We start from the raw sequence: 18,880 nt of genomic DNA, 5'->3' as shown, positions 1-18,880 counted from the left end.
AAAGTACAGGCGCACTGTAGCGGAAGTAGCCAACAAAAAGTGCCTGGTAGAGCTGCAGAAGAGATGACTTGGATGGCCCCCATGATTTTCAAGACATATGTCGATTGATCTTAGTAAAGCTGTCCAGCTTTTTTCTTAATCCAGAGAGGTGCTTCGACCAAGATAAGTCACGATCGATAATGACTCCGAGAAACTTGTAGTGGGTTACCGAAGGTATAGTATAATCTTCCCATCAATCATAATGGGGTAGCAGGCCATTGACTTCCGTGTAAATGCCATGGCTACACTTTTTTCCGGTGAGAGCTGCAGTCCGCGACTGTTAAGGCATGTCGACGTTATTGACACCGCACGCTGCAGCTTCGCTTGCACTTGCAAGCGCGTTAAGCTCGTGGTCCATATACAGATGTCGTCTGCGTACACAGAGACCGAGACTGTGCCTGCGTGTTCTTTGACCAGTCCAATGAGAACGATATTAAATAAGGTTGGGCTCAATACACCTCCTTGAGGCACTCCACGATAGACGGGGCGGTTCTTTGTTTCACCGTCTGGAGTTGTCATGAATATCGTTCTCTCTTGAAGATAGCTGGCTATCCATTAATGCATACGTCCCCCGACGCCACATTCTTCTAGGGCATTTAAAATTGCATCATGTAGAACGTTGTCAAACGCACCCTTGATATCTAGAAAGACAGCAGCCGTTAATCGACGGCGACGTTGCTGATGTTCAACATTTGTTACTAGGTCAATGACGCTGTCGATTGGCGACCTACCCTTTCGGAAACCTGTCATTGCGTCTCGATATATATTACGCTTCTCCAAAAACCACTCCAGGCGCGTCAAAACCATGCGTTACATGGTTTTACCTATGCAATCGGCAAGCGCCACAGGTCTGTAGGAAAGCATAGGATGGGGTGTCTTGCCTGGTTTCAATAATGCCACGATTTTGCTTGTCTTCCAGTGTGCAGGCACAGTTCCCGAGGACCAAGAGAGATTGTATAAAGCTAGGAGCTCTTCAGTCGCTCGAGGGCCTAGATGACGCAAGGTAGAATAGGTAATGCCATCAGGACCAGGCGCACTTGAGTGTCTTGAAGATGAAATCGCTGCACGTAGCTCTTGCAGCGTGAATGGGAGGTCGAGACGATCGTCCATTGTTGGAGGAGCACACCTGAGCACTGAAGCTACCGATGTTGTAGATCCAGAGAGGTGTATCCAGAAATCTTCCGCGATTTCCTTCTCACTGCGCGTCTGGATGATAGCCAAAGCTCGGAAGGGACGTAGCTGTTGTGGAGGAGATGGTAGTGCTCATACAACATGCCATATTGTGGACAACGGTTTCCTTGGGTCCAGGCTGGTGCGAAAGGACCTCAATCGTTGTCTGTCGAGCTTGTCTAAGTATCTTTGAATTTTCTTTTGCAGACGGCGTCACGTCCTCAAGTCTGATATCAATTTAGTTCGCCTGTATTTCCTCTAGGCGCGACGTCGGACTGCCCGCAGCTCTTCATATCTAACATCAACGGATGTTCTTGAATTTGATGTTTCAATGAAGCGTGTTGTTACGTGCATTGCTGCTCTAATGCGCTCTTCAATATCTTTCGGTGAAATGACACAGTTGCAGGATTCTTCTAGCTTGTTCTGAAAAGCATCCAAGTCAGTGCGTCGCATATGGGAAACTGGAAGTCTTGTAAACCATCTCAGTTGTACATAAGTAGGTAGGTGATCACTGCCATACGTTTCAGCATATGTGCACCAGGCAGCAGAAGACGAAATGCATCGTGAAGCGATAGCTAAATCGAGACAGCTGCCGTACGTTGTGCCACGAAGAAATGTTGGTGAGCCATCGTTCAGGATGTCAAAATCATTGCTGCTTGTGAAGTTAAGAAGTTGTCTTCCTCGAAGATTTGTGATCCTACTACCCCAAAGATGGTGGTGCGCGTTGAAATCGCCTACAATAATATGAGGTCCTTGGCAAGAGTCAAGAATTAGTTTCAGGTGTCCAGAGTCAAATCTTCCCCTGGGAGAAATATAGCCACCGATGATCGAGATTATCCGGCGCTTTAGCTTCAATGTTATAGAGACGTACTCGTTGCTGTTATGCACCGGAACTTGATTTAGCGAATACGTGAGGTCACATTGCACACAAAGTAAAACTTTGCTAGTATTTCCACCTGTCCCAGATGCGAATTCTTGATATCCAGAGAGTCTAAATTGCGATCTCATATTCGGCTCGCATATTACGATAACTGGAAAACCGATGCTTGAGCACTCTCTGTTTAAAATCTCCCAGGCGACCCCGTAGACCTCGTGCGTTCCACTGGAATATTACGGAACCGCTTATCCTTTCATGTAGTGACAACCTTGAAGTTGATGGTGCCATGGCGTTTACTAGCCTTTATACAGCAGCAAGCACTGGTTCTAGTGCGTCGAGAATTTGCACCGCAGCCTTGGCAACGGGCGTCTTAACTCCCATGAGCAGCATTCGCAAGGAACGAATCAACTGTGCAAGCATTGCCTTGATTTGCCCATCCGACGATGAAGGTTCACGTTCACGCTGGCGTTCCGGCTGCACTTCTGTGCTCCGAGATGGCAGTGAAGACCATATTGTAGTGTCCTTGGTGTTCAGAAGAGTCATCATCATCATCAGCATAGTTACGCCCACTGCAGGGCAAAGGCCTCTCCCATACTTCTCCAACTACCCCGGTCATGTAATAATTGTGGCCATGTTGTCCCTGCAAACGTCTTAATGTCATCCGCCCACCTAACTTTCTGCCGCCCCCTGCAACGCATCCCTTCCCTTACAATCCAGTCCGTAACCCGTAGTGACCATCGTTTATCTTCCCTCCTCATTACATGTCCAGCCCATGCCCATTTCTTTTTCTTGATTTCAAGTAAGATGTCATTCACCCGCGTTTGTTCCCTCACCCAATCTGTTCTTTTCTTATCCTTTAAAGTTACACCCATCATTTTTCTTTCCATAGCACGTTGCGTCGTCCTCAATTTCAGCGGAACCCTTTTCGTAAGCCTCCAGGTTTCTGCCCCATATGTGAGTACTGGTAACACACAGCTGTTATACACTTTCCTTTTGAGGGATAGTGGCAACCTGCAGTTCATGATTTGAGAATGCCTGCCAAACGCACCCCAGCCCATTCTTATTCTTCTGGTTATTTCAGTCTCATGATCCGGATCCGTGGTCACTACCTGCCCTAAGTAGATGTATTCCCTTACCCCTTCCAGTGCTTCGCTACCTATCGTAAACTGCTGTTCTCTTCCGAGCCTGTTAAACAATACTTTAGTTTTCTGCAGATTAATTTTCAGGCCCACCCTTCTGCTTTGCCTCTCCAGGTCAGTGAGCATGCATTGCAATTGGTCTCCTGAGTTACTAAGCAAGGCAATATCATCAGCGAATCGCAAGTTGCTAAGGTATTCTCCATCAACTTTTATCCCCAATTCTTCCCACTCCAGGCCTCTGAATACCTCCTGTAAACATGCTGTGAATAGCATTGGAGATATCGTATCTCCCTGTCTGACGCCTTTCTTTATAGGGAATTTGTTGCTTTCTTTGTGAAGGACTACGGAGGCTGTGGAGCCGCTATAGATATCTTCCAGTATCCTTACATATGGCTCATCTACACCCTGATTCCGTAATGCCTCCATGACTGCTGAGGTTTCGACTGAATCAAACGCTTTCTCGTAATCAATGAAAGCTATATATAAGGGTTGGTTATATTCTGCACATTTCTCTATCACTTGATTGATAGTGTGAATATGGTCTATTGTTGAGTAGCCTTTACGGAATCCTGCCTGGTCCTTTGGTTGACAGAAGTCTAAGGTGTTCCTGATTCTATTTGCGATTACCTTAGTAAATACTTTGTAGGCAACGGACAGTAAGCTGATCGGTCTATAATTTTTCAAGTCTTTGGCGTCCCCTTTCTTATGGATTAGGATTATGTTAGCGTTCTTCCAAGATTCCGGTACGCTCGAGGTTATGAGGCATTGCGTATACAGGGTGGCCAGTTTCTCTAGAACAATCTGACCACCATCCTTCAACAAATCTGCTGTTACCTGATCCTCCCCAGCTGCCTTCCCCCTTTGCATAGCTCCTAAGGCTTTCTTTACTTCTTCTGGCATTACCTGTGGGATTTTGAATTCCTCTAGGCTATTCTCTCTTCCACTATCGTCGTGGGTGCCACTGGTACTGTATAAATCTCTATAGAACTCCTCAGCCACTTGAACTATCTCATCCATATTAGTAACGATATTGCCGCCTTTGTCTCTTAACGCACACATCTGATTCTTGCCTATTCCTAGTTTCTTCTTCACTGTTTTTAGGCTTCCTCCGTTCCTGAGAGCCTGTTCAATTCTATCCATATTATAGTTCCTGATGTCCGCTGTCTTACGCTTGTTGATTAACTTAGAAAGTTCTGCCAGTTCTATTCTAGCTGTAGGGTTAGAGGCTTTCATACATTGGCGTTTCTTGATCAGATCTTTCGTCTCCTGCGATAGCTTACTGGTTTCCTGTCTAACGGAGTTACCACCGACTTCTATTGCGCACTCCTTAATGGTGCCCATGAGATAGTCGTTCATTGCTTCAACACTAAGGTCCTCTTCCTGAGTTAAAGCCGAATACCTGTTCTGTAGCTTGATCCGGAATTCCTCTAGTTTCCCTCTTACCGCTAACTCATTGATTGGCTTCTTGTGTACCAGTTTCTTCCGTTCCCTCCTCAAGTCTAGGCTAATTCGAGTTCTTACCATCCTATGGTCACTGCAGCGTACCTTGCCGAGCACGTCTACATCTTGTATGATGCCAGAGTTCGCGCAGAGTATGAAGTCGATTTCATTTCTAGTCTCACCATTCGGGCTCCTCCACGTCCACTTTCGACTAACCCGCTTGCGGAAAAAGGTGTTAATTTTCCGCATATTATTCTGTTCTGCAAACTCTACTAATAATTCTCCTCTGCTATTCCTAGAGCCTATGCCATATTCCCCCACTGACTTGTCTCCAGCCTGCTTTTTGCCTACCCTGGCATTGAAGTCGCCCATCAGTATAGTGTATTTTGTTTTGACTTTACCCATCGCCGATTCCACGTCTTCATAAAAGCTTTCGACTTCCTGGTCATCATGACTGCATGTAGGGGTATAGACTTGTACCACCTTCAACTTGTACCTCTTATTAAGTTTCACAACAAGACCTGCCACCCTCTCGTTAATGCTATAGAATTCCTGTATGTTACCAGCTATTTCCTTATTAATCAGGAATCCGACTCCTAGTTCTCGTCTCTCCGCTAAGCCCCGGTAACACAGTACATGCCCGCTTTTTAGCACTGTATATGCTTCTTTTGTCCTCCTAACCTTACTGAGCCCTATTATATCCCATTTACTACCCTCTAATTCCTCCAATAAGACTGCTAGACTCGCCTCACTAGATAGCGTTCTAACGTTAAACGTTGCCAGGTTCAGATTCCAATGGCGGCCTGTCCGGAGCCAGGTATTCTTAGCACCCTCTGCAGCGTCACAGATCTGACCGCCGCCGTGGTCAGTTGCTTCGCGGCTGCTGTGGACTGAGGGCCGGGGTTTGATTGTTGTATTCATATAGGACGTTGTGGCCAAGTACTGCACCAGGGTGGCCAATCCTGCTCTGGTGAGAGAGTGCGTTACCGGTTCTGGTCACAGGGATCAGGCCGCACTCCAGGCCTGTTTGTGCAATTTTCTGAACACACGGTTTTTTTTTGTATTTGCCGGTGGAGAATTGCGCGGCACCGGGATTTGAATCACGGTCCTCTTGCACTGGAGACGGATACTCTACCGTCCCCGCAGGAGTTAAATTAAAAATTGAATTATGGTGTTTTGCGCGACAAAAACCACTTTCTGATTATGCACCCCGTGGTGGAGGACTCCGAAAATTTCGACCACCTGGGGTTCTTTAACGTGCACCTAATTCTAAGTACACGGGTGTTTTCGCATTTCGCCCCCATCGAAATGCGGCCGCCGTGGCCGGGGTCCCATCCCGCGACCTCGTGCTCAGCAGTCTAACACCATAACCACTGAGCAACCACGGCGGGTCCCGCAGGAGTTGTACACCTCATTTAACCTACAGTGGTGCCCTATTTGATCAGTCAAGGTGGACCAATCTGAGCTCGGTTATACCGCATGGATGGCACTCGGCTAGAGAACCTGGTATCTATGACCTGCACATGTGTGGCCACACATAATTGAGGATATATAATTTTTTTAGGAGGGTTTCCGTACAGTGATAAAAGGAAGGAAAATACATTAAAAAAAAGGAGGGGGGGAAAGGAACATAACTTGTGATTTGAACTCGTGATCCTTCAATGTTGCCCGGAAAGGTAGCTCAGTCGGTTGGTTCGTCAAGCCAGCGGTTATTTTCAAGCGCCATAGCTCCTGCTCCGAGCCTCATACTTATGTGGAAAGGGACTGATGTTGCCCGCGACAGTCGATTAGCTGTTTACTATTTACAATATCCAGAATTGATCAAACGTGAAGTTGTCACCGGCATTCTGAGTGGTTGGAAGGCATAATTTCTTGGGAAAATGGCCGCCAGAGGAGCAGCGTGAACTCGAGCGGCTTTAGATACTAGGAAAACTGCCTTAAAATATTTAGACTTGAGGGGAAGCTTCGTTAACAAACTATAACACGGCAATCAGCACTCGTATACGACGAGAGAAATTATTGAGACGTGGAAAATTCCCTTGAAATAAGTGTGGTTTGCTAGACAAATGCTTGTATGTATTGAATCTCTTAAAAGATGAGGGGGGAAATATGCGCTCACCGAGAGGGCATCGTCGGCACGAGACCACCACCAGGCACCTTACTGAGATGTAGAGAGCTTCGCGGCCGGAACGAAGTCTCCCCTCTCCGCCGGCCAAGGGTGGAAAAGGCGCTTTCCGATCGCTCAAGGTTGCGCGGACATTGTATAGCTCTAGCGTCTAGGAAAAAGCTTAAACAGGTGCGGGGGTGGCACGCATAGCGTGGGAAGCTAGCCGCCGGAATAGCTATCTCAAGTACTGCTGCTGGCGAGGGCGAAATACCTTCGTGTAATTATAATAACCCTAATAGGACTTCTTTCAAAGAAAAAAAAAGAGCAGAAGGCTATACTACGAGAGCTATGACTGACACTTTTCTATATATATGTATTCATCTCATCTATGGGATCGCATGCGCGCACTGTTGGTTTTAAAGCGCAACCGTGGTAGGGAAACGGAAGGCGATATAAGCATGCGTGTCCATGATACGCACACGACAAACTGCCTTACAATATTTAGAATTGATATATATATACACACACAAAAGCCAATATAGGCTGCTCGACACCATCTTGCGCGTTTTTGTAGTGACGTACATCACAACTGACTCATCGTTCCACAACAACCATTTCCTGAGTGATCGCCAGATATATGCCGAATAACTTCCTGTCATTCAATAAGAATGTCTCTCTTTCATGCAGCCTACCAATTCGCGCTGTTTCGGTTTAGACAAAACAATTTATCATTCGAGGCGCACTTGCCAAGTTTGCCTCCAATTAAAACTGCCTGCGATGCCTATAGTGCAGCTCTTATCTCACTCAACATACACAGCTCTATATACGTGCATCCGGTGCAATGCTTTCCGTTGTATCAGCAATTTCAATGTCATGGCCGATCATGTAAGCAAAAGTAGCTGTTTACTATTTACAATATCCAGAATTGATCAAACGTGAAGTTGTCACAGGCATTCTGAGTGGTTGGAAGGCATAATTTCTTGGGAAAATGGCCGCCAGAGGAGCAGCGTGAACTCGAGCGGCTTTAGATACTAGGAAAACTGCCTTAAAATATTTAGACTTGAGGGGAAGCTTCGTTAACAAACTATAACACGGCAATCAGCACTCGTATACGACGAGAGAAATTATTGAGACGTGGAAAATTCCCTTGAAATAAATCTGGTTTGCGGGACAAATGCTTGTATGTATTGAATCTCTTAAAAGATGAGGGGGGAAATATGCGCTCACCGAGAGGGCATCGTCAGCACGAGACCACCACCAGGCACCTTACTGAGATGTAGAGAGCTTCGCGGCCGGAACGAAGTCTCCCCTCTCCGCCGGCCAAGGGTGGAAAAGGCGCTTTCCGATCGCTGAAGGTTGCGCGGACATTGTATAGCTCTAGCGTCTAGGAAAAAGCTTAAACAGGTGCGGGGGTGGCACGCATAGCGTGGGAAGCTAGCCGCCGGAATAGCTATCTCAAGTACTGCTGCTGGCGAGGGCGCAATATCTTCGTGTAATTATAATAACCCTAATAGGACTTCTTTCAAAGAAAAAAAAAGAGAACAAAAAGAAAAAGGGAAACGGCTCAGAAGGCTATACTACGAGAGCTATGACTGACACTTTTCTATATATATGTATTCATCTCATCTATGGGATCGCATGCGCGCGCTGTTGCTTTTAAGGCGCAACCGTGGTAGGGAAACGGAAGGCGATATAAGCATGCGTGTCCATGATACGCACACGACAAACTGCCTTACAATATTTAGAATTGATATATATATACACACACAAAAGCCAATATAGGCTGCTCGACACTATCTCGCGCGTTTTTATAGCGACGTACATCAGAACTGACTCGTCGTTCCACAACAACCATTTCCTGAGTGATCGCCAGATATATGCCGAATAACTTCCTGTCATTCAATAAGAATGTCTCTCTTTCATGCAGCCTACCAATTCGCGCTGTTTCGGTTTAGACAAAACAATTTATCATTCGAGGCGCACTTGCCGAATTTGCCTCCAATTAAAAGTGCCTGCGATGCCTATAGTGCAGCTCTTATCTCACTCAACATACACAGCTCTATATACGCGCATCCGGTGCAATGCTTTCCGTTCTATCAGCAATTTCAATGTTATGGCCGATCATGTAAGCAAAAGTAGCTGTTTACTATTTACAATATCCAGAATTGATCAAACGTGAAGTTGTCACCGGCATTCTGAGTGGTTGGAAGGCATATTTTTCTTTGGAACATGGCCGCCAGAGGAGCAGCGTGAACTCGAGCGGCTTTAGATACTAGGAAAACTGCCTTAAAATATTTAGACTTGAGGAGAAGCTTCGTTAACAAACTATAACACGGCAATCAGCACTCGTATACGACGAGAGAAATTATTGAGACGTGGAAAATTCCCTTGAAATCAATCTGGTTTGCGAGACAAATGCTTGTATGTATTGAACCTGTTAAAAGATGAGGGGGGAAATATGCGCTCACCGAGAGGGCATCGTCGGCACGAGACCACCAACAGGCACCTTACTGAGATGTAGAGAGCTTCGCGGCCGGAACGAAGTCTCCCCTCTCCGCCGGCCAAGGGTGGAAAACGCGCTTTCCGATCGCTCAAGGTTGCGCGGACATTGTTTAGCTCTAGCGTCTAGGAAAAAGCTTAAACAGGTGCGGGGGCGGCACGCATAGCGTGGGAAGCTAGCCGCCAGAATAGCTATCTCAAGTACTGCTGCTGGCGAGGGCGAAATACCTTCGTGTAATTATAATAACGCTAATACGACTTCTTTCAAAGAAAAAAAAAGAGAAGAAAAAGAAAAAGGGAAACGGCTCAGAAGGCTATACTACGAGAGCTATGACTGACACTTTTCTATATATATGTATTCATCTCATCTCTGGCATCGCATGCGCGCGCTGTTGGTTTTAAAGCGCAACCGTGGTAGGGAAACGGAAGGCGATATAAGCATGCGCGTCCATGATACGCACACGACAAACTGCCTTACAATATTTAGAATTGATATATATATACACGCACAAAAGCCAATATAGGCTGCTCGACACTATCTCGCGCGTTTTTATAGCGGCGTACATCAGAACTGACTCGTCGTTCCACAACAACCATTTCCTGAGTGATCGCCAGATATATGCCGAATAACTTCCTTGTCATTCAATAAGAATGTCTCTCTTTCATGCAGCCTACCAATTCGCGCTGTTTCGGTTTAGACAAAACAATTTATCATTCGAGGCGCACTTGCCAAGTTTGCCTCCAATTAAAACAACCTGCGATGCCTATAGTGCAGCTCTTATCTCACTCAACATACACAGCTCTATATACGTGCATCCGGTGCAATGTTTTCCGTTGTATCAGCAATTTCAATGTCATGGCCGATCATGTAAGCAAAAGTAGCTGTTTACTATTTACAATATCCAGAATTGATCAAACGTGAAGTTGTCACCGGCATTCTGTGTGGTTGGAAGGCATAATTTCTTGGGAAAATGGCCGCCAGAGGAGCAGCGTGAACTCGAGCGGCTTTAGATACTAGGAAAACTGCCTTAAAATATTTAGACTTGAGGGGAAGCTTCGTTAACAAACTATAACACGGCAATCAGCACTCGTATACGACGAGAGAAATTATTGAGACGTGGAAAATTCCCTTCAAATCAATCTGGTTTGCGAGACAAATGCTTGTATGTATTGAATCTCTTAAAAGATGAGGGCGGAAATATGCGCTCACCGAGAGGGCATCGCCAGCACGAGACCACCACCAGGCACCTTACTCAGATGTAGAGCTTCGCGGCCGGAACGAAGTCTCCCCTCTCCGCCGGCCAAGGGTGGAAAACGCGCTTTCCGATCGCTCAAGGTTGCGCGGACATTGTATAGCTCTAGCGTCTAGGAAAAAGCTTAAACAGGTGCGGGGGCGGCACGCATAGCGTGGGAAGCTCGCCGCCGGAATAGCTATCTCAAGTACTGCTGCTGGCGAGGGCGAAATACCTTCGTGTAATTATAATAACCCTAATAGGACTTCTTTCAAAGAAAAAAAAGAGAAGAAAAAGAAAAAGGGAAACGGCTCAGAAGGCTATACTACGAGAGCTATGACTGACACTTTTCTATATATATGTATTCATCTCATCTATGGGATCGCATGCGCGCGCTGTTGGTTTTAAAGCGCAACCGTGGTAGGGAAACGGAAGGCGATATAAGCATGCGTGTCCATGATACGCACACGACAAACTGCCTTACAATATTTAGAATTGATATATATATACACACACAAAAGCCAATATAGGCTGCTCGACACTATCTCGCGCGTTTTTATAGCGACGTACATCAGAACTGACTCGTCGTTCCACAAAAACCATTTCCTGAGTGATCGCCAGATATATGCCGAATAACTTCCTGTCATTCAATAAGAATGTCTCTCTTTCATGCAGCCTACCAATTCGCGCTGTTTCGGTTTAGACAAAACAATTTATCATTCGAGGCGCACTTGCCAAGTTTGCCTCCAATTAAAACTGCCTGCGATGCCTATAGTGCAGCTCTTATCTCACTCAACATACACAGCTCTATATACGTGCATCCGGTGCAATGCTTGCCGTTGTATCAGCAATTTCAATGTCATGGCCGATCATGTAAGCAAAAGTAGCTGTTTACTATTTACAATATCCAGAATTGATCAAACGTGAAGTTGTCACCGGCATTCTGAGTGGTTGGAAGGCATATTTTTCTTTGGAACATGGCCGCCAGAGGAGCAGCGTGAACTCGAGCGGCTTTAGATACTAGGAAAACTGCCTTAAAATATTTAGACTTGAGGAGAAGCTTCGTTAACAAACTATAACACGGCAATCAGCACTCGTATACGACGAGAGAAATTATTGAGACGTGGAAAATTCCCTTGAAATCAATCTGGTTTGCGAGACAAATGCTTGTATGTATTGAACCTGTTAAAAGATGAGGGGGGAAATATGCGCTCACCGAGAGGGCATCGTCGGCACGAGACCACCACCAGGCACCTTACTGAGATGTAGAGAGCTTCGAGGCCGGAACGAAGTCTCCCCTCTCCGCCGGCCAAGGGTGGAAAACGCGCTTTCCGATCGCTCAAGGTTGCGCGGACATTGTATAGCTCTAGCGTCTAGGAAAAAGCTTAAACAGGTGCGGGGGCGGCACGCATAGCGTGGGAAGCTAGCCGCCGGAATAGCTATCTCAAGTACTGCTGCTGGCGAGGGCGAAATACCTTCGTGTAATTATAATAACCCTAATAGGGCTTCTTTCAAAGAAAAAAGAAGAGAACAAAAAGAAAAAGGGAAACGGCTCAGAAGGCTATACTACGAGAGCTATGACTGACACTTTTCTATATATATGTATTCATCTCATCTATGGGATCGCATGCGCGCGCTGTTGGTTTTAAAGCGCAACCGTGGTAGGGAAACGGAAGGCGATATAAGCATGCGTGTCCATGATACGCACACGACAAACTGCCTTACAATATTTAGAATTGATATATATATACACACACAAAAGCCAATATAGGCTGCTCGACACTATCTCGCGCGTTTTTATAGCGACGTACATCAGAACTGACTCGTCGTTCCACAAAAACCATTTCCTGAGTGATCGCCAGATATATGCCGAATAACTTCCTGTCATTCAATAAGAATGTCTCTCTTTCATGCAGCCTACCAATTCGCGCTGTTTCGGTTTAGACAAAACAATTTATCATTCGAGGCGCACTTGCCAAGTTTGCCTCCAATTAAAACTGCCTGCGATGCCTATAGTGCAGCTATTATCTCACTCAACATACACAGCTCTATATACGTGCATCCGGTGCAATGCTTGCCGTTGTATCAGCAATTTCAATGTCATGGCCGATCATGTAAGCAAAAGTAGCTGTTTACTATTTACAATATCCAGAATTGATCAAACGTGAAGTTGTCACCGGCATTCTGAGTGGTTGGAAGGCATATTTTCTTGGAAAATGGCCGCCAGAGGAGCAGCGTGAACTCGAGCGGCTTTAGATACTAGGAAAACTGCCTTAAAATATTTAGACTTGAGGGGAAGCTTCGTTAACAAACTATATCACGGCAATCAGCATTCGTATACGCCGAGAGAAATTATTGAGGCGTGGAAAATTCCCTTGAAATAAATCTGGTTTGCGAGACAAATGCTTGTATGTATTGAATCTCTTAAAAGATGAGGGGGGAAATATGCGCTCACCGAGAGGGCATCGTCAGCACGAGACCACCACCAGGCACCTCAGTGAGATGTAAAGAGCTTCGCGGCCGGAACGAAGTCTCCCCTCTCCGCCGGCCAAGGGTGGAAAACGCGCTTTCCGATCGCTCAAGGCTGCGCGGACATTGTATAGCTCTAGCGTCTAGGAAAAAGCTTAAACAGGTGCGGGGGCGGCACGCATAGCGTGGGAAGCTAGCCGCCGGAATAGCTATCTCAAGTACTGCTGCTGGTGAGGGCGAAATACCTTCCTGTAATTATAATAACCCTAATAGGACTTCTTTCAAAGAAAAAAGAAGAGAAGAAAAAGAAAAAGGGAAACGACTCAGAAGGCTATACTACGAGAGCTATGACTGACACTTTTCTATATATATGTATTCATCTCATCTATGGGATCGCATGCGCGCGCTGTTGGTTTTAAAGCGCAAACGTGGTAGGTAAACGGAAGGCGATATAAGCATGCGTGTCCATGATACGCACACGACAAACTGCCTTACAATATTTAGAATTGATATATATATACACACACAAAAGCCAATATAGGCTGCTCGACACTATCTCGCGCGTTTTTATAGCGACGTACATCAGAACTGACTCGTCGTTCCACAAAAACCATTTCCTGAGTGATCGCCAGATATATGCCGAATAACTTCCTGTCATTCAATAAGAATGTCTCTCTTTCATGCAGCCTACCAATTCGCGCTGTTTCGGTTTAGACAAAACAATTTATCATTCGAGGCGCACTTGCCAAGTTTGCCTCCAATTAAAACTGCCTGCGATGCCTATAGTGCAGCTCTTATCTCACTCAACATACACAGCTCTATATACGTGCATCCGGTGCAATGCTTGCCGTTGTATCAGCAATTTCAATGTCATGGCCGATCATGTAAGCAAAAGTAGCTGTTTACTATTTACAATATCCAGAATTGATCAAACGTGAAGTTGTCACCGGCATTCTGAGTGGTTGGAAGGCATATTTTTCTTTGGAAAATGGCCGCCAGAGGAGCAGCGTGAACTCGAGCGGCTTTAGATACTAGGAAAACTGCCTTAAAATATTTAGACTTGAGGAGAAGCTTCGTTAACAAACTATAACACGGCAATCAGCACTCGTATACGACGAGAGAAATTATTGAGACGTGGAAAATTCCCTTGAAATCAATCTGGTTTGCGAGACAAATGCTTGTATGTATTGAACCTGTTAAAAGATGAGGGGGGAAATATGCGCTCACCGAGAGGGCATCGTCGGCACGAGACCACCACCAGGCACCTTACTGAGATGTAGAGAGCTTCGAGGCCGGAACGAAGTCTCCCCTCTCCGCCGGCCAAGGGTGGAAAACGCGCTTTCCGATCGCTCAAGGTTGCGCGGACATTGTGTAGCTCTAGCGTCTAGGAAAAAGCTTAAACAGGTGCGGGGGCGGCACGCATAGCGTGGGAAGCTAGCCGCCGGAATAGCTATCTCAAGTACTGCTGCTGGCGAGGGCGAAATACCTTCGTGTAATTATAATAACCCTAATAGGGCTTCTTTCAAAGAAATAGAAGAGAACAAAAAGAAAAAGGGAAACGGCTCAGAAGGCTATACTACGAGAGCTATGACTGACACTTTTCTATATATATGTATTCATCTCATCTATGGGATCGCATGCGCGCGCTGTTGGTTTTAAAGCGCAACCGTGGTAGGGAAACGGAAGGCGATATAAGCATGCGTGTCCATGATACGCACACGACAAACTGCCTTACAATATTTAGAATTGATATATATATACACACACAAAAGCCAATATAGGCTGCTCGACACTATCTCGCGCGTTTTTATAGCGACGTACATCAGAACTGACTCGTCGTTCCACAAAAACCATTTCCTGAGTGATCGCCAGATATATGCCGAATAACTTCCTGTCATTCAATAAGAATGTCTCTCTTTCATGCAGCCTACCAATTCGCGCTGTTTCGGTTTAGACAAAACAATTTATCATTCGAGGCGCACTTGCCAAGTTTGCCTCCAATTAAAACTGCCTGCGATGCCTATAGTGCAGCTCTTATCTCACTCAACATACACAGCTCTATATACGTGCATCCGGTGCAATGCTTGCCGTTGTATCAGCAATTTCAATGTCATGGCCGATCATGTAAGCAAAAGTAGCTGTTTACTATTTACAATATCCAGAATTGATCAAACGTGAAGTTGTCACCGGCATTCTGAGTGGTTGGAAGGCATATTTTTCTTTGGAAAATGGCCGCCAGAGGAGCAGCGTGAACTCGAGCGGCTTTAGATACTAGGAAAACTGCCTTAAAATATTTAGACTTGAGGAGAAGCTTCGTTAACAAACTATAACACGGCAATCAGCACTCGTATACGACGAGAGAAATTATTGAGACGTGGAAAATTCCCTTGAAATCAATCTGGTTTGCGAGACAAATGCTTGTATGTATTGAACCTGTTAAAAGATGAGGGGGGAAATATGCACTCACCGAGAGGGCATCGTCGGCAGGAGACCACCACCAGGCACCTTACTGAGATGTAGAGAGCTTCGCGGCCGGAACGAAGTCTCCCCTCTCCGCCGGCCAAGGGTGGAAAACGCGCTTTCCGAACGCTCAAGGTTGCGCGGACATTGTTTAGCTCTAGCGTCTAGGAAAAAGCTTAAACAGGTGCGGGGGCGGCACGCATAGCGTGGGAAGCTAGCCGCCGGAATAGCTATCTCAAGTACTGCTGCTGGCGAGGGCGAAATACCTTCGTGTAATTATAATAACCCTAATAGGGCTTCTTTCAAAGAAAAAAGAAGAGATCAAAAAGAAAAAGGGAAACGGCTCAGAAGGCTATACTACGAGAGCTATGACTGACACTTTTCTGTATATATGTATTCATCTCATCTATGGTATCGCATGCGCGCGCTGTTGGTTTTAAAGCGCAACCGTGGTAGGGAAACGGAAGGCGATATAAGCATGCGTGTCCATGATACGCACACGACAAACTGCCTTACAATATTTAGAATTGATATATATATACACACACAAAAGCCAATATAGGCTGCTCGACACTATCTCGCGCGTTTTTATAGCGACGTACATCAGAACTGACTCGTCGTTCCACAACAACCATTTCCTGAGTGATCGCCATATATATGCCGAATAACTTCCGGTCATTCAATAAGAATGTCTCTCTTTCATGCAGCCTACGAATTCGCGCTGTTTCGGTTTAGACAAAACAATTTATCATTCGAGGCGCACTTGCCAAGTTTGCCTCCAATTAAAACTGCCTGCGATGCCTATAGTGCAGCTCTTATCTCACTCAACATACACAGCTCTATATACGTGCATCCGGTGCAATGCTGTCCGTTGTATCAGCAATTTCAATGTCATGGCCGATCATGTAAGCAAAAGTAGCTGTTCACTGTTTACAATATCCGGAATTGATCAAACGTGAAGTTGTCACCGGCATTCTGAGTGGTTGGAAGGCATATTTTCTTGGAAAATGGCCGCCAGAGGAGCAGCGTGAACTCGAGCGGCTTTAGATACTAGGAAAACTGCCTTAAAATATTTAGACTTGAGGGGAAGCTTCGTTAACAAACTATATCACGGCAATCAGCATTCGTATACGCCGAGAGAAATTATTGAGGCGTGGAAAATTCCCTTGAAATAAATCTGGTTTGCGAGACAAATGCTTGTATGTATTGAATCTCTTAAAAGATGAGGGGGGAAATATGCGTTCACCGAGAGGGCATCGTCAGCACGAGACCACCACCAGGCACCTCAGTGAGATGTAAAGAGCTTCGCGGCCGGAACGAAGTCTCCCCTCTCCGCCGGCCAAGGGTGGAAAACGCGCTTTCCGATCGCTCAAGGCTGCGCGGACATTGTATAGCTCTAGCGTCTAGGAAAAAGCTTAAACAGGTGCGGGGGCGGCACGCATAGCGTGGGAAGCTAGCCGCCGGAATAGCTATCTCAAGTACTGCTGCTGGTGAGGGCGAAATACCTTCCTGTAATTATAATAACCCTAATAGGACTTCTTTCAAAGAAAAAAGAAGAGAAGAAAAAGAAAAAGGGAAACGACTCAGAAGGCTATACTACGAGAGCTATGACTGACACTTTTCTATATATATGTATTCATCTCATCTATGGGATCGCATGCGCGCGCTGTTGGTTTTAAAGCGCAAACGTTGTAGGTAAACGGAAGGCGATATAAGCATGCGTGTCCATGATACGCACACGACAAACTGCCTTACAATATTTAGAATTGATATATATATACACACACAAAAGCCAATATAGGCTGCTCGACACTATCTCGCGCGTTTTTATAGCGACGTACATCAGAACTGACTCGTCGTTCCACAAAAACCATTTCCTGAGTGATCGCCAGATATATGCCGAATAACTTCCTGTCATTCAATAAGAATGTCTCTCTTTCATGCAGCCTACCAATTCGCGCTGTTTCGGTTTAGACAAAACAATTTATCATTCGAGGCGCACTTGCCAAGTTTGCCTCCAATTAAAACTGCCTGCGATGCCTATAGTGCAGCTATTATCTCACTCAACATACACAGCTCTATATACGTGCATCCGGTGCAATGCTTGCCGTTGTATCAGCAATTTCAATGTCATGGCCGATCATGTAAGCAAAAGTAGCTGTTTACTATTTACAATATCCAGAACTGATCAAACGTGAAGTTGTCACCGGCATTCTGTGTGGTTGGAAGGCATAATTTCTTGGGAAAATGGCCGCCAGAGGAGCAGCGTGAACTCGAGCGGCTTTAGATACTAGGAAAACTGCCTTAAAATATTTAGACTTGAGGGGAAGCTTCGTTAACAAACTATAACACGGCAATCAGCACTCGTATACGACGAGAGAAATTATTGAGACGTGGAAAATTCCCTTCAAATCAATCTGGTTTGCGAGACAAATGCTTGTATGTATTGAATCTCTTAAAAGATGAGGGCGGAAATATGCGCTCACCGAGAGGGCATCGCCAGCACGAGACCACCACCAGGCACCTTACTCAGATGTAGAGCTTCGCGGCCGGAACGAAGTCTCCCCTCTCCGCCGGCCAAGGGTGGAAAACGCGCTTTCCGATCGCTCAAGGTTGCGCGGACATTGTATAGCTCTAGCGTCTAGGAAAAAGCTTAAACAGGTGCGGGGGCGGCACGCATAGCGTGGGAAGCTCGCCGCCGGAATAGCTATCTCAAGTACTGCTGCTGGCGAGGGCGAAATACCTTCGTGTAATTATAATAACCCTAATAGGACTTCTTTCAAAGAAAAAAAAGAGAAGAAAAAGAAAAAGGGAAACGGCTCAGAAGGCTATACTACGAGAGCTATGACTGACACTTTTCTATATATATGTATTCATCTCATCTATGGGATCGCATGCGCGCGCTGTTGGTTTTAAAGCGCAACCGTGGTAGGGAAACGGAAGGCGATATAAGCATGCGTGTCCATGATACGCACACGACAAACTGCCTTACAATATTTAGAATTGATATATATATACACACACAAAAGCCAATATAGGCTGCTCGACACTATCTCGCGCGTTTTTATAGCGACGTACATCAGAACTGACTCGTCGTTCCACAAAAACCATTTCCTGAGTGATCGCCAGATATATGCCGAATAACTTCCTGTCATTCAATAAGAATGTCTCTCTTTCATGCAGCCTACCAATTCGCGCTGTTTCGGTTTAGACAAAACAATTTATCATTCGAGGCGCACTTGCCAAGTTTGCCTCCAATTAAAACTGCCTGCGATGCCTATAGTGCAGCTCTTATCTCACTCAACATACACAGCTCTATATACGTGCATCCGGTGCAATGCTTGCCGTTGTATCAGCAATTTCAATGTCATGGCCGATCATGTAAGCAAAAGTAGCTGTTTACTATTTACAATATCCAGAATTGATCAAACGTGAAGTTGTCACCGGC

The sequence above is a fragment of the Dermacentor variabilis genome, chromosome 2, assembly GCF_050947875.1.
Source record: "Dermacentor variabilis isolate Ectoservices chromosome 2, ASM5094787v1, whole genome shotgun sequence".
In the NCBI taxonomy this organism is placed as follows: domain Eukaryota; kingdom Metazoa; phylum Arthropoda; class Arachnida; order Ixodida; family Ixodidae; genus Dermacentor; species Dermacentor variabilis.
Note: the sequence above shows the minus strand (reverse complement) of the source record.